The 25,253-nt window shown below is 47.9% G+C and overlaps 1 pseudogene; it reads right to left on the reverse strand.

Moving 5' to 3' along the window:
* Nucleotides 1–11,035: 11,035 nt before the first annotated feature.
* LOC123393458 lies at nt 11,036–24,004 on the reverse strand (annotated as a pseudogene).
* Between the last annotated feature and the right edge of the window lie 1,249 nt (nt 24,005–25,253).

The raw sequence follows: 25,253 nt of genomic DNA on the forward strand, positions 1-25,253 counted from the left end.
GCCCCCTCCCTTTCTCGTAAGACCACAGAAGAGCTGCTAAAGTACAGTTCCAGCCATGTCAAGTTCAGAAGGTAGCAGGGAAAGGATTGTGGCCCCATTCTGTAAATGAGGGAACTAAGGCCCAGGATGGAGCAGCAGATCACGATGGATATCCTTTTACCCCAAGGATAGAAGCCACGTTGGTCAGAGAACTGACTCGTGATTCCAGGCTCACAGTTTATACCATTATCCGTGCTGCTCTCCTCTCGGCGCTCTGGACCTTCTTCCAGCCAAACTGGTTCTAGGGATTAGCTGAAAGTGGACACTGCCCAACATAGCCACTTCCCTGGATGGGCAGGCATGAGCGAGTCCTGGGTATTCCAGGGTCTTCTAGGGTCTTCTGGGACTTTCCCAGGCAAGACCCGGGGCTCCCTCTCCTGTCCTCCAGAAACAGACGAGACTGGAAGGCTCAGAACCAATCCAGAACTGGGGCATAATTGGGGTGGGGAGGCGGCACTGACTGGCACATTGGCCCTCACCCTCCTGTCTTCCGCCTATCAAGAGGAACTTTCTGATCTGAACTAAAATCAAATCCTTCTTCCAAAAGAGAAGTACACCCCTGACTGGGAGCCCAAAACCTGGGTTCTAGTCTGGCTTTGCCTCAGCCTCTGCCTCCTGTGTGACCCAAGGATGGAGAGTGGTTGGGCCAGATGATCTGGACTCTGCAGCCAGGACTGCTCTAAATCATCCACAAATGGACTGTGTAGCTAAAGTGGGCATCAGAGGTCATCCAGTTGGATCACCACTCCAGCATCCCTGAAGTGCCCCAAAAATGCCACCCTAAAGCTATTCTTACTTGTCTAGTCTCCTTGGTAGTACATCTACTCAACAAATGTTTATTGAGCACCTACCGTATGCCCAACACTGTTCTAGGAGATGGGAATTAGATGGTGCACAAATGAGCAAAAATCCATTTGAAGAGCTATTGTTCTGGTGAACTGGTCAGAACTGGTCCCAAGGATTGGACCAGGGACCAGGGCGTAGCACAATGAGGTCATTGCTTTCCCTGCTCCAGACAACACACCGACATTCAACTGTAAGATCCTCAGTGGGAGGAAATACACTTGCAGTGTCCTTAATTCTCCAGAACCCAATACTTGTTCCGACACCTGGAAGACTTAACTGAAGAGGGGAGTAGAAAATGGATAGATAATGTGTAAAAGGAAGGGAAAATGGCTCATCAGATAGATGGACAGATAAGTTGGATGGATGAATAAGATGGTTAGAAGGCTGGATGGATGCATGAAAGGCTAAGGGATGAGTAATTGGGTGGGCAGATTGGTGGATAGATACGGAGGTGGCTGAATGACCCAATAGACAGACAAACGAATATAAACCTCAGGTGACTCCTACTGGGCTTTCTGTTGCCCAAAGCTCTCATCTTTTTCTCAGTCTTTCCCAAGAAGTTGAGGAAGGGTCCTTTGCCTTTCCTCCAACTCCTCTCCTTCTCAAGGTCTCCTCCCAGAGTCCATAGGGGGGCCCCAGGGTGGACCAAAAACCAAATCATGGCAGCATCTATCTATTCCAGGCCTGGAAACCAAAGGGACAGAGGGAGTGGAGGAAATGTATCCTCATCTTACCATGAAGTGTCCTCATTTGTGCTGAGCCCCCAGGACACTTACTCATCAGTTCACCCACTCCGTCTCTCTTGCACCGACCTACCTACTTAACTCAAAATCTACTAATATGCTCCATGTAGGAAATGTGGGAAACAGGGAAGGAAGAGATGACCCTTCCAGGAACCTTGTCCTCCGAGACAAGGGAAAATCCCCAGAAGCAGGGAGAGCAGGTAGAAGAAAAGCTTCTACGGCAGAAGGTGAGGACTATGTCAGAGGAAGTCTTCAGTGGCTAGGAAGGAGAGTGGTGAAAGTCAGACTGGAAAGAGATCCCTGACCGTGAGCAAGGACCCAATTCCTGGGACAAGGAGCTGTAGACCATGACAGTCCATCCCACACACGCCCTAATTGCCACTGCACATACCACATCTCACCTGCCACAGTGACAGATGGTGATGTCTTGGCCATGTGACAGCCTGGCTTCTAACCCGCAGCATATGCCGTTTGTTTATTCCTACCTTTGATCCAGACCAAAGGACACCTCACGAGTGTTGTTAACTCAGGTGAGCACATAGCTCTCCACCATCTCTCCTTCATTTCTGTCCCTTTGAAGATGGTGAACTATCCCTGAGGATCCCCGGGGCTGGGAAGGAGGCTGTGTGACCAGCTACTTTGTACGCAAAATTGTCCAAGTGCTCTTATCTCCAAAAGGCCAGCTCCTCCATAACCTTCATCAGCCCATGTCTACCTCAGGGCATTTGCCTTGCTCAGGATTCAGGAAAGACGCCACAGTGGCAGCTGCTCATGAGAAATAGCATGATGGCTCAGGAAAAGCTCCGAGTCCAAAAATCTCTCCCTACTTTGATTACTTGGTATCTTCAGTCCCACCATTACTACAGATTTCCTTACTGGTCAGACTGGCCTTCTTTATTTACATTGAATTTTTTTCTTTTCTTTTCCTTTCCTATCTAGGCTGAGTCCTATACTCAGTTTTGAGGGAGATGCTCAAACCTTCAGGGAGAAGTAGGCACTTGAGGGTCCACAAGGAGCGCCTTGGGTAGAAGGTGCTACTGCTTCATGAGATGAAGTTCACATCTCACACCCAGGCCATTGGCTGTGTGAGGTAGAGCTGAGTATGAGGCTAAGTTCATGAACAAGGATGGTCTCATAAAAGGAGCTTGACTGTGGGAAGATCCTGGGATTTTCCTGAAGCCGTGTTCACCATCTTTCCTTGAGGTCCAAAGCTCCCCTAGGAATGGGAGAAGTCAGGGAAAGGGAAAGAGAGGCAGGAGGGTGGTGCTTCATGGCTTGGATCTGGAATCTCTGCCCTTATCTAGACAACTAAGGCTGCCCCCATAGCCCCACGTCTGCCCAGTTTTCTCTCCTGCACTCCAGGATGGAGCCTCCACCTGAACGTTCCTCGGGCACTTCTCAGACAACATTCACACCTGAACCTCCTCATCTTGCTCCTCCTCTGACGTGCTCATGTCAGAGATGGCCCCATCAACCCTCCCATCAAATGAAGGGGATGTCTCTTGTTTTCCCTTGTCCCTCCCTTCTCATAGTTGATCCTGCAGACCCCATGATCCTGATAAATTTCTGACCTGACCCCCTCTTGCCCATCCCTGGTCACCCAGGTTCAGACCTTACCAGCTGTCACTCAAGCTTCCCAAGAGCCTCCTTGTCATCTTCTTGCTCCCAGTCTCCCCTCTAATCCATCATCCACATAGATCGCCCAGACTATCCTTTCCAAAATGCAAATGTCACCATGCCCTCTATCTCACATAAAAACCCTCTGTGGCTCCTGACTGCCCTCAGATTTATCCGAACTCTTTAAACCAACCTCCAAAGACCCAGCCCCCCATGGGACTCATGTTCTCCAAGATTCTAACACCCATCCAGCACTTCAGTTACACATTTCCTCACTGGTCCCTGCCCCAAGCCTCCATCTGGGGATGCCGCTGACCTTCCTCTCCACCTGCCATTACCCACGTTAAACCAACTCATCCAGGAAGTGCCCTGAGAAGGCCCACAGTCTTCTCAGATCCCTTCTCAGAAGTTGGGACACATCTCACATTCTTCTGGGTGCCCTTCTCACCAGACTGTGAGTAGCGATGGGTATTCTTTCTCTCTGTGTCTCAGCCTCCCCAGCCTGGGCCCTGGTGCACAGAAAACTTCAGTAATTATTACTCAAAAACAACAGACAGAAGGGAAATCACCATTCTCACCTCTGGCCAAAGCAGGGGCTGGGGCTGGGGCCAGAGGAGGCAGGGCAAAGAAGCTAAATCACATCCGGGCCACCAAGGTCCAGTGAAGACACAGCTTGTGGTGAGGAGGGCCATTTGGGCTGAAAGGTGTTGGGCAACTGCCACGGAAGCAGCTCAGGCGCCAGAGATGACCCTGAAGAAACACTCCCGCGCTTTGCTTCCTCCACATCCCCAGCTGGGAAGTAGTTGTAACCATCCCAGTCCTAGTCAGCTCCCAGGGGCCCCTTGGAGTGACAATAACAATGACCGTGATGAAGATGGAGCTCCAAGTAACAAAAACACCATCAGCACGTGTGTGCAGGATGCCAACTGCTTGCGGACAACCCCAGCAAACCATCACCCTATGAGGAGATGCCTTTGCTTCTTGCCCGTTACACAGGTGGTGTTTAAGAGCTTGAACACCCTGGATGGGAAGTGGATGGGAGGGGAAAGCAGTTGGCGTATGTGAAAAAAGCATTCATTTGGGGATCCGGGTTGCCTGGAATGTCCATGCCTCTTTCTACTCCTTGTCTCAAGGATGGCTCCAGGGATCCCTTGCCTCCCCGAGAAGCCCTCCTGAATATTACTGCCTCAGCACCTCTGATCCCTTCAAGGAGGTCTCCCTGATTATTCCCATTGAGAATGGCTTCTCTAGCTCAGTCCCTGAATATGTAGGGCTGTTTCCCCACCTTCCCCCCATTTATACCTAGCTGGATACCAGGTCACCCCAGATGAGACAGAGTCTTGTGTCAACCCCAGGCAAGGGCTGCCTGAGGATGGGCATCAGAATCCCTCTTGTGCCCTCACAACACAGTGCCGAAGCCTGCCCGTCCTACCTCTTCTTGGTGGGGGTGATCTCTGCTGGCCTCTTCTACTGCAGGATGTCAGGGTTCCCACTGGGGACAGCAGCTCTTCTGCCCATGTCTTTTGAGAACTCTAAGGGGACCTTAGAGGTCTCTGTGTAGAGGAAGGACAATCTGGGCAGAGGGGACAGCCTGAGCAAAGACCACAGGTCAAGAAAGATAGCAAGTGGCAAGAGCTGGTGTGGCTGCAGAGCCCGGGGAGTTCTGGGGACCACTGGTGTGAGAGGCTCCAAAAGCAGGGGGGGCCATGTTATGAGGGCCTGAAACACCAGTGAGGAGTTGTAGCTGGTCCCAAGGGCAGCGGGCATGGGAGGGTTTACACAGGAGACAGACATGTTAGCGATCGCAGACTATGAAGGATGAAGAAGACTAGCACACAGAGCTAGGTGCGAGCTAGCCGGCAGAAGGCCGCTGTGGGGGCGGTATATGCCAGCACCCATGGAGAAGGGTGGGCTGGCCATATAGGATAAGATGGACAGGACCAAGGGTTCGTGGATAAGAGGTGACTCTGCAGTCAACAGGGGGCCATCCTCAGCTTGAGCAGCCCTCAGAGAACACCCTCAGGGTCCTGGAGATAGGAACAAGGGACAGAGTTCCTCTAAGAAGAGCCTAGCTAGGCGGAGTAGAGCTGGGTCCACTGGTAATCCTGGCCCAGATAGGAAAGCTTCCTGGAAAAAGTATCCAGAGCCGTTCGTTATCAGATGGCAGTGAGGTTTGGAAATGGGACAGCTGCCCTCCCCAAAGTCAGCAGCCCTGGGAGAGGAGGAGTTATCCAGGGGAAGGCTTTGGCCTTGGAATGCAGGGAACTTGAGGTCAGAGAGATGAAGTCTCCTACCGAGAAAGAATCATGAGCATGTAGGTCCCTGACTGTATCCACAGTCACAGGATTAGGAAGGGTGGGCTTTAACTCCTTCCTCAGCCAGGACTGGTCTATGGACAGATAGGGCTAAAAAAGCCGAGCTAAACCGAGACTGAGGCAGGGGGTTGGGAGGGGGGTGGAGGGCATGTCTCTTACCCTGGGCCTCTGTTTTCCCTTCTGATGAATGAGCTGAAAGGACCCCAGGACCCTAGAGCGCTCACCCATGACATCCAGCCGCTCCATCCTCCCAGCACTGGGCCCATGAGTTGGGGCAGCCATGGGGAAGCTGGGGCAGGAGAGGGTCAAGAAAACTCCGGGCTGGAGCTATAATTAGTGGTGATAATTAGCTCCCTGAGTCACCCCATAAACTCGGGATTCTCACCTGTGGGACTCTCTCACTGCCTTGCCTTCCCTCCCTGGGTTTGGCCTTCCTCACCGGAGAAGTGCTCCCAAGCCATGATACTGACTGAATGGCCTTTCCTGGGAGACAGGCCAGGCCTGGGGCCCACAGGGAACCCCTGGAGCTGCGGGCTCCCCCTCTGGGAGGTGCCTGGGCCTTGTCTCTCTCAAGCTCTGGGCTACCTCATTTCATCTCGAACGCCCCCCTCACTTTGCTGCACTGGAGAGCCACATCCCGGGGCCCACTAGTGGTGACAAGAGCCTTGCCTTTGCTTCTAGGAGGTTCCCCCTCCCAAGATCTCCAAACCTCAGGGAAGTTTCTTGGGTCCATCAGAACCTGGGCTCTGCACTTACTCCCCAGGCCAAGAGCTCACACCTCACTTTTTGTTTCTCCTGCTAGAAATCCAAGCTTCTTCCCAACCCCTCTCCCAAGGCCTGTCAGCAGCAAGGGCAGATGCGACCTAAAGGACCCCTTGGGTTCTCACTCCGGGGCCCCCTAGGACCTTGGAGAGCACTGGCTGCCATGTGTGGTGAGGACTCCCCTGATGAGGTCTGGGTGATGGTGGCTGCCTTTGCTCTGAGATCATCGCATGCCCTGGGCCCAGGGACCCCCGGAGGGACTGCGGCTGAGGCGGCGGGAGGCTCTCATCCTAGGCAGAGAGAGGGTTGAAATGAGGCGTCAGAGGCAGAACTGGCTGGGCCACCGCCCTAGGCGTCAGGCAGGCTACACCCACCAGCCGTAGCTGCAGCGCCTGCCCACCCACACGCCCTGCCTGAGTCACCCCACACCCCACACAGCAGCCCAGCCTAGGAGAAGGCAGGGGAGGCAACAGGGTGCCAAGGCCAAAGTTTTGGTCCCAACTCTTTTCTCTCTTGTACTTGATGCTTCCCATCACGGGCCTCAGTTTCCCCAACTGGGAAATGGGAATTACAACTACTTTCCAAGGATGCTGTGAAGAGTCAAAGAGAACATGTTGCGGGGAGAGCCTCATGAATGGTCAAGGGCTCTGCCCTGAGCCCTGGGAGGAAAGGCCACAGCTGAGCACTGGCTCGGTCGATCCCAGGGTAGCCAGGACCAAAACTTGGTATCTGTCCTTCAAAGTCTGGGATCAGATCCTTTTAGAGACAAAGGAAGTCCCCATTCAAAGACTACCAGCAGGGGCACCTGGGTGGCTCAGTTGGTTAAGCGTCTGCCTTCGGCTCAGGACATGATCCTGGAGTCCCAGGATCAAGTCCCACATCAGGCTCTCCGCTGAGCAGGAAGTCTGCTTCTCCCTCTGGCCCTGCCCCCCCCTCAACCCCCCGCCCCATGTTGTCTCACTCTCTCCCTCTTTCATTCTCTCTCTCTCTCAAATAAATAAGCAAAATCTTTAAAGACAAAACAAAACACCACTTACCACCAGAAACTATTCACTTCAGACCTTGGTGTCAGACAGCCTCACCCCTCTCTGGCTCTATGATCTTGAGCAAGTCATTTCTCCCATTTCCTGTCTGTGAAATGTGCATAATAAATCCACTTTGCAGGGACACCTGGGTGGCTCAGTCAGTGAAGCGTCTGCCTTTGGCTCAGGTCGTGATCCCAGCATCCTGGGATTAAGTCCCACATCAGGGTCCCTGCTCAGTGAAGAACCTGCTCCCTCTGCCTGCCACTCCCCCCACTTGTACTCTCACTCCCTCTCCCTGACAAATAAATAAAAATCTTTAAAAAAAAAAAAAAAAAACCTTAAATCAATCAATCAATCTGCCTTGCAGAATTATTTGAGAAAACACATAGAATGGACTTCAACAAGACCCAGAGGACAGAAAGAACTCAATAAACAGCAACAGTCATTAATTCTGACTGGTTTTGTCATCCCAGTCCCCTCCCCCAGCAACCACCTGGGCCACCTGCCTCCAGGCCAGATGTTGGGGAATATTCTACACCCTCCCTCCTCAAGCAGGCCAAGGCTGTGAAGGGGGCGGAGCGAGGCTGGGGCAGCCCTGACTGTCTCTTGTCACTCAGGAATCTCACACCTGTCCCCTTGGGCAGACAGGATTGGGAGGGAGCAGGGAGTCTTGCTGACAGGGAGGGCGCCCATGACTGACTCAGCAGGGATTTCCCCAGCTGCCCTCCAGGGCCAGTCACTCCATCCCTCATCACCACAACCTTCCAGCTTGGGCAGAGGCCAGTGGCAGACTCAGTCTTCTGACCATAGGGCAGCAGGACCTATGCCAGTAAGGGACAGGAAACCTGGCTTCAGGATCAACAAATGTGGGCTGCTTTGGTGGTTTTACATCAAGTGGTCCTGAAGTTCCCACAAACATTGCCTGACACTCCCTCATGATAGCTTGACCTTGGATCAATCATAGCCTTCCTTCTAATACTCAATTAATTTCCCCTTCTGAATCAGCCCCTTGTCCCTCTTAGCTCTACTTCTCGTGGCCTTAGAACCCTAGGGACGCGGCTGTTGTCAAATTTCAGCATTTGGTGCCTGGTGTTGGCACTTTTTCTCAAAGGCCAGGTTGGAACCTCTCTAAAAGACCCCTGTCCCCACCCAAAGTCCCACACTGTGCCCGGCAGGGAGTTTGCTGTTTGTGAGATCAGGGACCAGATCGCAGCAGTCAGAGCCACTACCCCCCCCCCCCGACCCTGCTCCTACCGCAAATACAAGGAAACAGCAGCTCCTGCCCCTTGAGCTGGCCTACCTTCAATCCCATTTAATGCAGCACATCGTGGGATCCCACAGTAGGATACAAGGCAGGCAAGCAAGGACCAGCACAGGATTCAGTACTGGAGAAAGTGGTCTCCACCCTCAAGAAACTGTGGGCCACACAGGACACAGACTCAGGCAAGAACCATAACCCCACTCAGCAAGTTGTAAGGACAAAAAGGGCTTGGGTCACTGAGGAGGAAGGAAATCTGGCCCATGGGGCAGTGGGGGATGGGCTCCGGGAAGGGAGAGCATCGGGGCTACACTGGGAATGAGGGAGGACCTTGTACACGGGGAGAGCAGCAGCAGGAGCAGAACTGGGAGGCAAAAGATCCTGGCACATTCAAGGAACCATGACGAGCTTGGGTGAATGATGCACAGCCTCAGTGGAGTGTCAGACAGGAGCTGTGAGTCGGGCCACAAGCCACTGAGTCAGCTCTGACATTTTCATCAGAGGAGGCTGCACCCGTCCAGCTTTATGGGGTGCAGGGCCCTGTTGAAGACATTCGTACCCATGTGGTCAGGGAGGGAAGTGCCCCAGCTCAACCGAGTCAGCACCTCAAACCAAAGGCAGCATCTTGGCCAGCGGATCCCCTGCCCACACTTGCCAGGGCCACAGATGAGCTTGATCCCCACCCTGTGTTTGGGGCCCACATGGCACAGTGGCAGGAGTGTGGATCCAGGAGTCCGGCCTCCTCCTGCCAAGCCTGGAGCCCCATAGAAGCCAGCATTGCCCACTCAGCCCTGGCAGCCACATGGTTGACTTCCAGTGCTTGGTTGCAGCTGCACCAGTGCCTGGGCACCCAGGAGGACAGACCAACTTGCCTCCAGCGTCCAGCTCCTCTTTCCCTGGAGCAGCCATGGGCCCTGCTGTGCCCACTCTTCTTCCGTGACCTCAGCTCCTTCTGTGACCATGAAGGAAACAGGAGTTTAAATTAAAAGATAACAGTGACAGGAGGAAGCATCCAAATGGGCTGTTTTGGGGAAGCAAAATGTCAAGGGCAGATGCAGCCTGGGGCCTGGAAGGGATGTGGCTGTGAGAGGGAAAGGGCAGCTTCTACACTTTCCTGCCCCAAGCCTGCTTCCCAGAGGCCCAAATTTTAGGCAGCCCCTAGACATCTGCCAGCATACCCTACATGGCCCCCTTCTCACCAGACCTTCTGCCCTGGACTATAAAATACCCCCAAAGTATGTACTAGACAGGAGTCAAGCACACCCTTACCTCCTCCCCACACCTCCCAGGCCTTGCAGATATCAGACCCTGGTGGCAGGTGCACAAGCTCTCCCTTCAAGAAGGAGGAGTAAGAGAAGTGGTCTCTGTGGGACGAGTGCATGCAGGGAGGGGCCAACCCCTTGATCTGCCCCAGGAAACACTCCACGCAGTGCAGTGAACAAGGAGGGAAGCCTGGGAGCCAGGCAGATCTCCATCAACACTCTCAGGCCTGAGCAGATCCCCCCAGAGTATGGTCAAGAGAGGCTGTCTGCATCCGGGCAGGACACAGCTCACCCCAGGCTAGGAGAGCTGAGCAGCCTCCCCACCTGGGATTCTGGTTTGTGGCTCCTCCTGCCTCCACGTGTTGGAGGGAGGGACATGGGGACAAAGGAAGCTAAAGAGACAATGACAGATACAAAAGAGCAAAGAATAGGCTAATTACATGTGTGTCCTTCTTTAAAGAACATGGGTTTAGGGGCACTTGGGTGGCACAAAGGGTTAAAGCCTCTGCTTTTAGCTCAGGTCATGATCTCAGAGTCCTGGGATCGAGCCCCGCATTGGGGGGGGGGGTCCCTGCTCAGCGGGGAGCCTGCTTCTCCCTCTCTCTCTTCCTGAATCTCTGCCTACTTGTGATCTTTCTCTCTGTTGTTAATAAATGAATAAAATCTTAAAAAAAAAAAAAAGAACACGGGTTTAGTCATTCATTTTAGAAAAGAACAACCATAAGATTCCTTCCAGCTCGGGTTAAGTCTGAAAGTTGATCTAATCTGCAGAAACTTGCAAATATCTGACATCTACATGACATCTCCTAGGAAGGCCTCCAGGAAAAGAGAGGGGTGCCAGGCCCACAACAGGAAGCAAAAAGCCCTCACGTCTCTGCTCCCCCGGGAGGGACTGGAATGCCCCTAGCCCATTCTATTCTCTGCCCGATAGCCTTGTGCCACAGTTAAGTTCCAGACTTTGGAGTCAGACCCAGGCAATACTGTTTACTGGCTGCGTAACCTTACTAACTGTCCCAGCCTCAATAGCAACACACACACACACACACACACACACCCCATAGCCAACTAGGTATGGCACAAAGTTCACACTGGATGTGATATTTGTTTATTTATTTATTTATTTATTTATTTATTTATTTATGTGATGAGTGACAGGATGCATGCATGGAGGTGGAAGTAGGACCACTGCGGGGGAGCAGGACTACAGTTGCTACAAATGGAAGACCATGAAAAAATTCTTGCCACATGCTTTTAAGACACGTGCTGTACTTTCATCTGGACAGCCAAAGAGTTCTGTTTGGGGGGACCATGATGTATCACATAGAACGAGGAAGTCACTCTGGCAAAACCTGATTCTGGCAGAGCTGGAAAGAGGGCCAGCCTTCCCCCACCTTCTCTGAGATATAAATGACACCCCCCTCAGCCCACTCTGTTTCGGAGGAGGTATTAAACACAACACAGAGAACAGCTGCAGCAGTTTACATCAAAGGACATGTTTTGTTTTGTTCCAAGAGGTGTTTTCCTGGGCCTCATTTACATTCACTCCTAGTCATATAAAATAAAACAATGGCATCACATATGTCCACACAAGATTCATCATTCATGATACCTAACAAAGTTAGTAAAAATATGAGAGCAAAATAATTTCCTGGTGGGAGACTCCCTTGGGGACAGTGAGGCTGGATGACTAGCTCTCCCCATGCACCCAACAATGCTTCCCGTAGCTTGTGCAGAGCAGGGGAGGAAAGTGCCTGGACAGGCACAGGCCAAGCCAGGCTGCTGAGAGGGCCCTGTTGTTCCCTCCACAGTGAGATATTCTGAGGCCCACCAGTGTTAGGAGTACCCTAGAGGGGTCCCTCACTTTTCCCCTCAAGCAACAGGATCCTTGAAGACCTCAGCATCTTCTGGCTTGAGGGACCCTGCAAAGTGTCTCAGATGAACTTCCTCTGGTTGAGCAGAGGGCCTTTCTCTTGTACTTGCATCTCTTAAAAGGGGAACCAGGGCAAAGTTCTTCCAGTTTCTTCCTGAAACTAAAGGGTAAAACATCATTACTGCCTTGCCTTGGATGCAGCACGCAGAAATAAACACTTATTTGTTGGCCTTACCAACTTGTAGTTCTCTTAAAGGAGACCCAGACATTTTGGTCCTTCCTGAGACACAGGGATAGCTGCCATTTCCTCTTCCCTTGCCTGCTTAAGGAGCCTCTTCCACTCTGGAAAATCCTAAATCCTCTTCCTTCCCCTCACCCTGACTTGCAGGGACCTCATCAGAGTCTATTGCTTGCCTTTCCCAGTCTCCATCTCCTCCCTGCCCCACATGGGAGGGAGGACAGATCTCCACAGAGCAACACTGTGGTCAGCCCCATGGTGGCTCCACATCAGGTCAGCTGTAGGCTGATGAACCAGCCAGAGAATCAGGATCTGGGGACCAGGACCCACCAGAGCATAGCATATTGGGAACAATGCCAAAGAAAACATGGTGACATTAGGTCTTAAATGGGGCTCTACTGTGTGCACAGGGAGCTCCTAAAGAGAATCCAGCTGTCACTGTCACTCCCGAGGCCCCTCCAGCTTCCCAGCCACCTAGGCAAACTGACAACCAGGAGGGAAAGCTGCACATGTTCCCCTCCCACAGCCAAGCCCTCTGGTTGGCCACCCTGGATCTAATCTCTCTAGAAAACCAGCCTCGATTATACCTTCTATACCTCCTACCCCCAGGCCGTAATTCAGGTTCCTCTGCTGGTGTCTAACACTGACCACACGTCAAAGGCATCAGGAACATGGGAACTAGGCCCACCATGACCACTCCAGCCAAATTCTCCAGGTCTTGGTGTTTACCCCAGGCCTGCAGGCTGATGTTGGCCTGCTCCCAAGCATCACCTGCTAAATCAGAACCCAGGCATTGAAGCCGGACTTCATGGGGATATAGGCCAGGTCTCACTGAGACACAATCTTCCGGCTGGCTCAGTGTTGGCAACATGCAGCCTCAGAGACTGCTTGGCCCAGCCCTAGCTCAAAAGCCCTGAAAGGAGGCACAGGGCTCCCCATGCCCACTTCCCACAGCCCTGATGCCAAGACTCTCTCAAGTGTTCCCCCCAGCTCAGCTATTAACTGCTTTCCTCCCTGGCCTTTCTCTCATGTATTCCTTTGCCCCTTCCCAATCATACACACTTTGTAGGTAGGAAAGTTCCTTGTTATCTGAATTGTATGACTATTCATTACTAGAGTGTACACTGCTACAAAGTTGTACCAAAAAATCAAAATCCTCAGGAAATATTCACTAATTCATTATAAATGTGAAATCAGGGAACCTCTAACCATCTCCTACCCCAATCCAAGTAACAAGAATGTGTATATCCCCGCTACTTCAACAATATCTTTGTTAATACACAGTGAATGTGCAATGTTATAAACAGCCAACAATGTCATGCAAACACAATGCAAGTTAACCACAAAGTACAACAGCAAATCTTTCAGAATGGGAGGTTTCATGAAGTCAATAAGATTGATACTGGAAGCTCAAATTATAGGCAAAATCATCTTTGAATGGCTCTGTGGTAAAGTTAGATCAATAACAATTGTAGAGATAATCAATAAGTTCTATGGCATGACACAGGAAGTGCCTCTAATGAAACTAGTGTGAAAATCACAGGATTGCAGAAAGCTCTTGATAAAAAAGATGTCTACTTCTACCCTGATGGAGTATGTAGTGCTGAGTTACCCACACTGCTGTAAACAACCATAAAGCAGGAAAAAATATTTGCAGTAAATGTTTTCAGGCATAGGATACAGACTGAAAACTGCAGTTGCTGAGAAAAAGTGAAATCCACAAACAGAGCCCCATGATTTCCCTGATGGTTTGCATAGGGACAATTTCTCTGACTGTGGTGTAGTGAGCTGGAGTCTAAGCAGACCATGGCAGTACCTCTGAACTAAGGAAGAAGAGATTGGGGTTTTGGACAGCTGAAGCAGCTAGAATCAGTGAGACAGGGCACAGAAGAAGAGGAAAAAGGAGGTGTGATGGTGGAGGTCTAGAAGTCTCTGGGCTGGGGGCTTGAGTGTACTTGCACAATGTGAGACTGCATAAGGCCTACCAGGCAGGGGCCACCATAGGGCTGACAGTGGGATAGAAACACTGGAAGCTGAGCAGTACTCAGTGGGGAGACCTCCTTAATACCTTTTTTCTACTCTGAGGATCAAGTTAAAACACAGAAATGCCCTACTTACTCTACATGCCCTACAGTAAGGTCTACCCAAGACCCACCCTAACAAAGCCTAAAACCAAGTCCTGGCAAGAACTTCAGTGGAAACAGTTTGGAGGTTGAGTCCCACAAGTTTGATGGAATTGGAAAATACCTTGGCATTTCACAGATCTATCATTATAAAGTTTAAAACTAAGTCTGCACAAGTTCAGGGTGATTTGCTCAATAACTGAACTGCCAACTAAAACAAAAATTTAATCAGGGGTCTCTAAAATAGATTATCCACAATGCCCAGTTGACAATTAAAAGTTACTAGACATGCAAAGAGACAGGGAAATGTGACTCACAGTAAGGAGGAAGAAAAAACAGTCAATGGAAATTGTCCCCAAGATGGCCCAGATGGGGGCACCTGGGTGGCTCAGTGGGTTAAGCCGCTGCCTTCAGCTCAGGTCATGGTCTCAGGGTCCTGGGATCGAGTCCCACATCGGGCTCTCTACTCCGCAGGGAGCCTGCTTCCCCCTCTCTCTCTGCCTGCTGCTCTGCCTACTTGTGATCTCTCTCTCTCTCTGTGTCAAATAAATAAATAAAATATTTTTTAAAAAAAGGTGGCCCAGATGCAGTTGGCAGAGAATTTAAATTAACTATTATTTATATGTTTAAAAAAAAAATTAAAAAAAAAAAAAGCAAAATAGGATCTTGGTGACAGACCAGCTAGAGAATCTTAGGAAGGAAATGAAAATCATTTAAAAAAGAAATAGAAACTCGAAAACCAAATAGCATAATACTTGAAATATAATAGTCACTGGATGAGCTTAATCATAGTTTGCAGATGGCTGAGGATAGGATCAGTGAACTTGAAGACAGAACAATAAAATTCTCAAATTTGAGAAATAGAAAAAAAATCAAGTAAAAATAAAGCCTCAGAAACCTGTGGGACAATATCAAACGATCTAAAATACATGTAGGGATGGGATAGCTGGGTGGCTCAGTAGGTTAAGCCTCTGCCTTCAGCTCAGGTCATGGTCTCAGGGTCCTGGGATTGAGCCCTGCATCAGGCCCCCTGCCTGCCTCTCTGCCTACTTGTGATCTCTCTCTCTGTGTCAAATAAACAAATAAAATCTAAAAAATTAAAATACCACCCAGGTGTGGGGCACCTGGATGGCTCAGACAGTTGAGCATCCAACTCTTGATTTCAACTCATGTCATGATCTTGGGGTCCAGGGATAAAGTCCTGTGTCAGGCTCCGCACTCAGCAGGGAGTCTGCTTGAGGTTCTCTTTCTCTTGCTCCTTTTGTCCCTCCCCCTGCTCTCTCCTTCCCTCTCTCTTGCTCTCTCAAATAAATAAAGTTAAATAAAATAAAATATATATTATTAGAGTCCCCCCCAAAGTAGATAGGGACAATGAAACAAAATATATGTAGAGACTCTGATGTACAGATCCAAGAATTGCAGGTGAATCTTAAACAGGATAAACAAAAAAAACAAACCAAAGCATGTTTTACTCAAACTGCTGAAAACCTAAGATGAAGAGAATATTTTGAAAGCAGCCAAAAAGAAAAAGACAAATTACATACAGGAATGCAAATAATGAGCAACTTCTCATCAGAAACAATGGAGGCCAGAGACAGTGGAGAAAAAGTTAATGTTGGAAATTTTTTTTAAAAATAGGGAAAAAAAATTTGTTAACCCAGAATTCTGTATCCAGTGAAAATATCCTTCAAACATGAGACTGAAATTCACATTTTCAAGTAAACAAAAGCTGATATCAAACTAATTGACAGGAATAGAAATTAGACAAGTAGTTACCTGGCATGGGGAGGTCAAAGCTGATTACAAAGAGGCATTAGGGTACTTCCTGGCATGATGGAAATGTTCTATACGTTGAGTGGGTGGTGGTTCCCTGAGTAGATATTTCCTGAAACTTACCAAACTATACATTTTAAATGCGTGCATTTTACTGTATGTAAATCATATCTCAATAAAGTTGATTTTGTTTTTAAAATTAAAAAAAAGAGTCTATGAAGCAATATCAAATATGAAAGATGCAGTATCATTCTATCAGGCAAACTGATCTGAAAATAGTGCCCTTTCTCCCATCCTACCAAAGAAAAAACCCAAACAGTCAACATCTGGTTCATTTCTTTGTTCAAGAATTACCAGCAAAATGGTAAAGTAGGTAGTTCCCAAAACCTAGACCACCATAAAAATATCAAAAAACAAACAAACAAACAAACAAAAAACAGACAGAAACTTTGGAACCAATATTGTCACAACTCTGGGAAATAGTCCAAGGTTTATAGCAAAAAAGAAAATCATGAACCAATTAAAAAAATCAACATGGAAATGGTTGAGAACTAAAACTATAGAACTCTTATAAAAAAAATAGGGAAAAATCTTCAAGACATTGGATTTGGCAATAATTTCTTACATATTACACCAAAAGAATAGGCAATAAAAGAAAAGAATAGATAAACTGGGCTTCATCAAAAAAAGAAAAAAACTTTTATATCAAAGGACAACTCAGAGAATCGAAGAAAACACTGGCAGATGGTATACCTGACAAAGGATTAATATCCAAAATGTATAAAGAACTTCTATAACTCAACAACAACAAAGCAAATTTTTAAATGGGCAGATTGCTTGAATAACCATTTCTCCAAAGAGTACCTATAATGACAAATGAGCATTTGGAAAGATATCAAAATAATTAGTCATTAGGGAAATGCAAATGAAAACCATAATAAGATACAACCGCACATCCATTAGGATGGCTACAACCACCACCACCACAACAAAAACCCACGAAACAGCAAGTGTTGGTGAGTATGTGGAACACTCATGTTTTGCTGGTGGGAATGTACAGAAATGCAGCCACTTTAGAAAACATTCTGGCAGTTCCTTAAAAAAGTTAAACACAGAATTACCATAGGATCCAGCAGTTTCATTTCTATCCAAAGAACTGAAGCATCTGACTCTTGATTTCAGCTCAGGTCTTGACCTCAGAGTCATGAGACTGAGCCCCACATCCACACTGGGTGTGGAGTCTGCTTAAGATTCTCTCTCTCATACGTGTTAGGTTTAAAACTATGGACTGGGAATCTTCATGTTCCTACATTTCAGCAATAAACTATAAGCCATATTTTTGTACAAAATAGACTAAAAAATTCATGAGAAGCCTGAAAAAAAAAAGATTTTCTCTCTTCCTTTTCCCCACACCCCCTTTCTGCCTCTGTATTAATTAATTAATTAATTAATTAAACACCTGAAAGCCAGAAGTCAAACAGAATTATGTCCACCAATGCTCACAATAGCCAAAAAGTGGACACAATCCTGATGTTGATTGAAAAGATGAACGGGTAAATAAAATGTGGTATATACCTACAATGGGATATTATTGAGCTAGACACAAAGGTGTGTTCCACTTATACCAGGTACCTACCCTAGGCAAAAGAGACAGAGACAGAGACAAAAGAGACAGAGACAGAAAGTAGAACAGAGGTTACCAGGGGGTGGGAGAAGGAAGAAATAGGAGTAATCATTCAATTGGTAGAAATAGCTTTCTATTTCCAGAACATTTTCATTATTTCAAACAGGAACTCTGTACCTATTGAATGATACAGAGTTCCTGTTTGAAATAATGAAAATGTTCTGGAAATAGAAAGCGGTGAAGGTTTCATTACATTGTGGACACAATTAGCACCCATGAATTATACACTTAAAAATGGTTTAAAATGGCAACTTTTGTATTACACATATTTTACCACAATTTTCTAAAAGCTAAAAATGAAGAATTAGTGCACAATTATAACTCAAAATCTGTTCAGTACAAACCACGTTTGCTTCATTTTTAAATAAATGTCCTCAATTAGACCTATAATTTGACAAGTACTATTAAATGTTTACCATTAACTGTTAAAAGGACTTTTTTTTTCCTGGTAGTGACTTTCTGCAGAGCATTTCTGCTCAAGGTATATATACCCTTTAGTCTTCCCATTCTTCCTCTGCCTGCCTGGTTGTGTTCATGCAAGGTGAGTTTTTGCCTGTACCTGCTCGTGTCCCTAAGAGCCACGCAGCTGAACATAGACACTGGGTGTGAGGATCGAGAAGAGGAGACAGGGCAGCCCACAAGGCCAGCTGTCCCAGATGGCTGTATGTGGGATCAACTGCTTCCACTGGGGCACTTGAGGACAGATGCCTGGGGCAGGGTACTGGCAGAGCTGGTGAGCATGGCCATGTGGCACAGTCAGCTGTGCGGGAATGCGTGAGAGTACAAAAGAGTGCCTGTGACAGAGCATATGCAGGTGCTTGACCCTTGGGGCTGTTCCAGAATCCAGGCTGTGGGGTGAAGAAGGCCTTCAAGGAGCAAGGAACCCCAAGGCTTCACTTGCCCAACATCAGGCTCCCTCCATGTCACAGCATACTTCCCTCATGCCTCACCTCTGCCTGACCACAGGGAGAAGCTCAGGGTGCGCTTGATGCCCTCACAGTTGCCCGGGTCTTCATTGATGATACCTACATTGGTGTTCCAGGTGGTCCAGTTGACCTCATCCACCCTGTAGGGCAAGGAGACAAGGGAGCTAGGAGCTTATGGCCTAAAAGCCACGCCTAGCTTCCCAGGTTGAGGGCTTAGTACCACAGGCCAATCCCAAGAAGCCCATAGACCAGGATGGGGAGAGATAGCTGGTAGGCAGGAGGGCTGAGAGGGGCCTGCTTTTTGGATACCACCCCCCAAAGCTCTGTTCTCTGACCACATCATGAGGCCCAGGGACTTTAAATGCTGGATTCCAGGTTCTGACCCTGATCACTGGATGACCCCTTTGGACACTTCATTTTCCTGTAGGTCTCCTAATGCCCACAGCTGAGCCTTGGGGTAGCCCATATACCTACCGATAGCTGGCCTTGGGAGAGTCCCCTATGTTCATGACTGGTCCCAGGAAGCCCTGAGGCAGGTTTCTGTATCCACAGCTGGCTCCAGATGAGTCCCTTATGCCACAAAGCCCCAAAATGTCCTCTGTACCCATAGCTGGCTCTGGGTAGATCCCTGATATCTATAGCTAAGCCCCTGAGCTCCCTAAGTTTAATTTCCTGCCTGGGCATTACCTGAAACACCACCTCTAGTCATCCTTGCCATCAGGTGTGTACCCCACTTGCAACAGCTTGTCTGAGTGGAAGGCCTTCCTCATGTATTTAAGGAAGCTCTTCTCCGTGTCCAGGATGGTGATAGCTCTCTGTGAGAACACACAGAGAACAGAGGGGCAAAGGGCTTATCCCGGGCTTCCCCTGGCTGTCAGTGGGGCTTCCAAGATCAGCCTCTCCAGTCCCAGTCCCAGTGCCCCTGAACGGGACCTCTAGTGCCTTCTACGTCAAGCTTGTTTTTGTAGCTTGGCAGGTGCACACTCCAAGCTCAGCCCCTCCAGCCCAGACCTGCCCAGGGACGGCTGCTGCCTGCCAGGTCCAGTTGGGGCAGGGCCTCCCATAAGTGAGGTAGAGTGTCCAGCCCCGGACTCTTCCCTGAAGTGCTCACAAAGGGGCAGACAGTGTAGTAGTTAAGAGCAGGGCCACACGATGGGGCTTCTTGGGTCGAATACTGACTATCCTACTTATTACAGATAGATCCAGACTTACAATGGTTCAACTTAATGATTTTCAACTTCACAATGATACAAAAGCAGTATGTATTTGGCAGAAATCATACTTCAAGTTTTAGACGTGGATCTTTTCCCAGGCAAGCAAAGTATAGTACAATCCTTTCTCATGAGCCTGGGAGTTCCCAGTCAGCCACGCAATCACAAGGGTCAACAACCAGTATACTTACAACCACTCTGTACCCATATAACCATTCTACTTCTCACTTTTATTATATTAGTCAAAAAATTTCATGAGACATCCAACATTTTATTATAAAATAGGCTTTGTGTTAGATGATTTTGCCTAACTGTAGGCTGAAGTTAAGTGCTCTAAGTGCACTTAAGGTAGGCTGGGCTAAGCTATGATGTTCAGTAGGTTGGGTGCATTAAATGCATATTTAAATTATGGTGGTTTATTGGAAGGTAACCCCATTGTTAATTGAGGAAGATCTGTAGTTATCTTGGACACAGATACCCAACTTCTCTATGCCTCAGTGCCTTTATCCAAAAATGGGAATGATAATGGTAGCCACTTGATAGCATTGTTGTGAGAATTAAATGAAAGCATGTAAAACACTTAGAACAATACTTGGTATAGAGTCAATGTTACTTAATAAGAATGACAGTTTATTATTTGGCGGGAGAGTAGATATGGATCAGGTGCCTCAAAAACGCAGCTATTAGAGCTCCCCCCATTCTAGCTGTTCCCCCCAAGTATGGTCTCTGATGCCCACCCTAGACCAAGCTTCTGTGAGGTGGGCACCCTCTGGGGCTGAGCCCTCCATCTCCTGCCCCTGGGGACTGTCTAACCACAGTGTCTGTGAACACCAGTTGGTGATGCTTGGGAGGGAACCCCAGAAGGAGGGGCCAGCAGGGAGTCGACTGGGGGAGATGCTCTTGCTTGATCCCCCAGGGCTGCCTGGGGTCTCTGCCCTTCCCCAAACCCTGCAAGGGGTCACACACCTAACTGTGCTAAGCAGCAAAGAGAGCAGCAGACATCCTCCTGCTGGACACAGCCCACCCACTGACCCACCTGTAGCTTCCAGATGTTCTTGCTCTCCTGCGCAATCTTGTTGACAGTCTCACCCATGAGGGCAATGAGCATGTTCAGCAGAAGAATATAGGTGAGAATCACATAGGCCAGCAACAAGATGATGAAGACAGCCTTGAAGTCATAGTTCTCTGTGAACTCCAGATCACCCATACCAATGGTGAACTTGAAAAGCTCCAGACATGTGGGGAGTAAAGGCTGTTGTAGGAGCTGTCAGGAGGCCGGCAGCCTGGCCCTCGCCACCTGTGCAATGTGGACTCAGCTGGCACAGAGTTATTCTTCCCATCCTCAATCAGCGTCACCACCGCTACAAGACATGGGGAGGGACAGGTGCAGCTGAATGCAAGCCAAGACAGAACCACCAACAGACACACCCCATATCCCAGGATGGGTCTGCAGCAGGAATGCTGCTTGGCCATGGGACACTTCTTTATGAACTTAAACACAGAAAACCACCTGTTTCTTCAGAACTATCAGCCAACTGTTGTAGTATAGCTGATCCTTGAACAGCATGGATTGGAACTTCATGAGTCTACTTATACACAGATTTTTCTCAATAAATACAGTATAGTACTGTAAATGTATTTTCTGTATGATTTTATTAATAACTTTTTATTTTCTCTAGCTTACTTTATTATAAGAATACCGCATGTTTTATATATATATATATAACATATGAAATATGTGTTAATCAACTGTTTATGTTATTGCTAAGACTTTCAATCAGCAGTCGGCTTTATAAAAGTTTTGGGGGAGTCAAAAGTTATTTGCAGATTTTTAGCTGTGCAGGGAATTGGTGTTCCTAATCCCCCTGTTGTCCAAGGGTCAACTGTATACTGTTTTGTTACACTAAGAGTTTTATCATCATCTTCTAGGGAAAAAAACCTGTTAAATATGCAAATCTATATATACAATGTGAATATAGTCACCTTTGTGCAGCACACAACCTGCCTCAGTTTACATATCAGTTCTGAATCCACACCCAGCTCCTCAATCACACTCTGTCTGCCTGTGTACCTTAGACTGTGACCCAGAGCTAACGTATTCCAGAATGATAGGGACTAAGCAGCTCAGAGCAGAATAGCCTCTTGCAGCACACTACACCTTTCTTTGGGAAAAATAATCTGGAGTCTGACAGCTTTCATAACAGTTGTGCCCCATGGTTCCTGCATAGCTGGTAGCCATGAACCCACTTGGCCAAATCCCTTCCCATGGGTACTGACAGACCAGGGCCTTCAGACCAGGTGCTGGAGCCCACATCCATCCCTATCAGTCAAAGCTCCCAGGCAAAACTGTCCATAACTCTGAGACAGAGATTCCAAAACAGGCTCTGGGATGGGGACAGGGGACGGTGTGCATGTGAGCCATGTAAATGCAGGACTCAGATGAGGATCAAAGCAGAACCAGGTGCCCAGAAATGCTGTAGATGTGTCAAGAGCTCAGGAACCAGCTTGGAGAGGCTCCCAAAGATGATTGCTCAGACAATCTCAGCATCAAGATAGATGGTAATAGTTAAGATTATGACCCATTTAACAAAGTGAGAATCCATGAAAAAGAAACAAAAAAAAAAAAGAAAGAAAGAAAGAAAAAGAAAAACCAGAAGAGAATCTGTGAGGCCACGATGATGTAAATAATAAATGAATGCAGGAGAATGGAAAGTTCCTCCCTACAATAGAACACCGGCTAATAAATGTAGAAGGAATGACAGTTAAAAAATCATCATCTGGCAACTATTAGGATTAAGTGATTCAAGTGAGAATCATCTGTTTTAAGTTTGATGAGAAACAGGATATTTACCTAGTCTCAAAGCATCTCCTCACAAATTACTTATTGACTCTTACTGATTCCAAAACGAAAGATAATTACTTGACAGTAATCTAGCAGACCCATCAAAACCAAGTAATTAAAGTTAACATCACTAGAAATGGGCTAAACGAACATTGTGGGACTCCTGATACAATGGACTGAGGAAGACACACATTACTTCCTTGATATTCTGATTTAAAAAAATACATACCTGAATCTAATTGTGAGGAAACATCAAACAAACCCAAACTGAGAGACATTGTAAAAACCAGCCTTTATTCATTAAAAATGCTAAGGTTACAAGACAAGGAAAGACTGAGGAATCACTCCAGATTAAAGAAACTAAAGAGACTTGACAACTACATGATCTGGGATTTTCATTTCTGTAAAGGACATTATTAGGACAATTGGTGAAATCTGAATAAGGCTGGTAGATTAGCTAGAAGCACTGTATCAGTGTTTTATTTCCTTATTTTGATCATTATACACTGTTTTATGTAAGAAAAATATTCTTGTTTTTAGGAAATGCAGACTTTATCCAGTGGTAAAGGGCTGATCGTGTCTGCACCTTACTATTTTTTTTAGTATGGTGGTGGTGGTGGTGTGCATGCACGTGTGTGTGTGTGTGTGTGCATGTGTGTGTGTGTGTAGCAGAATGTGATTTTTAAATGTGGTAAAATTTGGGGATTCGGAGTAATAAGTAAAGTTATTTGCATTATTCTTACAAGTTTTCTGAAATTCCTAAATAATGTCAAAATTAAAATTTAAAAAGGGGCACCTGGGTGGCTTAGTCAGTTAAGTGCCAATTCCTGATTTTAGCTCAAGTCATGATCTCAGGGTTGTGTGGACAGGCTCTGCCCTGGGGATGGAGGCTGATTAAGATTCTCTCTCCCCCAATCCCTCAGCTCCTCTCCTGCTTTCTCTCTTTCTATCTCTCTCTCATACTGAATTAATTAATTAAATTAATTAATTTAAAAATTAAAAGTAAAAATGTAAAAAAAAAAAAAAAAATGAAGCCAAATGCAGCTATACCTCTAAAATTGCTTACAATGTTTTATGAATTACATTTCCATGTTCACCTGCTCATTTCTGGTGTTCTTTATTTTCCAACTCTCTCAGCTACAGATACAGACCCCAGTGGGCCTCTCCCCACCCTGCCCCTGCAGAGTCCTCGGAAGCTGAGGTGAGCAGGTTCTCTGCCCACCACCAGCCCTGAGCAAGCCCATTACCTGTGGAAAACCCGAACAAGAAAACAAGGTAGACAAACATGAAGCGACACAGGTCTCTCAGGATCATCTGCAGGAGAGAGCAGGCTTGTCAGAGCCAAGTCCAGTCCCAGGCGAGGCCAAGGGAGGGGTCAGGCCACCCCGCCTGGCGCGGAAACCCCGACCCTGCAGGCCCCTGACTGAGGAGGCCCCCCCAGTCCCGCCGGGCGCCGCCACTGGCCCCCGAGGCCGACACCCGACACCGCCCTCTCCCCATCCCTTCCCCCGCGCCAGAGCCACCGGGGGCGGACCGGACCCTTCTCCCTTCCCAAGCACCCCAGAGCTCGCGTTTACCCACAACCGCGTCCCTCCCCGCACCCGCGAACCCAGGCCCCTCTCGCCACAGAGGGCGAGGGGGCTGCAGCGGGAAGCGGGGCACGGGCAGGCAGGGCGCGCGAAGCGGGGGGCGAGAGCAGGGGCGGGGAAGGCGAGGAGCCGAACCCGGGCCCGAGGCCTGGGCGGGGGGGCGGGGCCCGGAGGGGAGAGACACCGAGCGGGGAAAGGCAGGGTCAGAGCAGACGCCCAACGGATGGAGAGAGAACTATCCAGGGCGGGCGCCCCGCGTGAGCCGAGGCTCTGAGGCCCCGGGCCGTGGGGGGCGGGCCCGAACCACCCTGGAAGGCGCCAGGGGGCTGGTCTCCGCGCTGTGCGTCCCTAGACGCGCTGAGTCAGTATAATGAACCAGTGTAATGAATACTGGTTTTCTGAAAATAAATAATTAAAAAAAAAACAAAATAAAACCTCAATTTTCACCTTAAAAAAAACCACACACACACACTAGTCACTAGACTGTGTTCCTTGATCTGGGACTGGAAAGCAGCTGAAGGCTTTCCTGCCTCTGGTTCTTGTGCATTTGCTGGATTAACATAATTCCAGGACCTGCAGCAGGTCCACACATCTTTAAGGAACACACCAAGCCTTTTGTTTTTACCATGATATTTCTCAGCAATGAGATATCAGAGGACATGGCTAATTATTCAAACCAGGGTGGAAAAAATAACCAAAAACCCACTCAAAATTAATTTTACTAAAGATCCAGTGAATTGAATCATATAAATAAAATTGGATCATATAATTAATTGAATCCTATAAATAAGAATACAGAATGAATATCTTACTGAAATTACCAATTTTAAGCTTATTTTCTCCATGTATATTGCATTATTTACTAAATTCTGCGTTCACAAAAATACATGTAGTGTTCAGACAGAATGATATTTGAAAGGGAAGTGATCAAAATGTGTCTCAACTAGTCATCACAATTGACAATTGCCACCAGGAATATGGCTTCTTCACCCAACTGCAGGCAACAACTGGACATTTACTAATTAGCATTTAATGTGCAAAAATAAAGCTGTTCTCTCAAATGTAATGTGAGGTAGTTATGAACACATCTTAAACATTTTAAGATTCCTGAATAGGAAGGAATAGACTGA

This window comes from Mustela putorius, unplaced genomic scaffold (assembly GCF_011764305.1).
Source record: "Mustela putorius furo isolate JIRA1106 unplaced genomic scaffold, ASM1176430v1.1 tig00000867_pilon_pilon_pilon, whole genome shotgun sequence".
Lineage (NCBI taxonomy): Eukaryota > Metazoa > Chordata > Mammalia > Carnivora > Mustelidae > Mustela > Mustela putorius.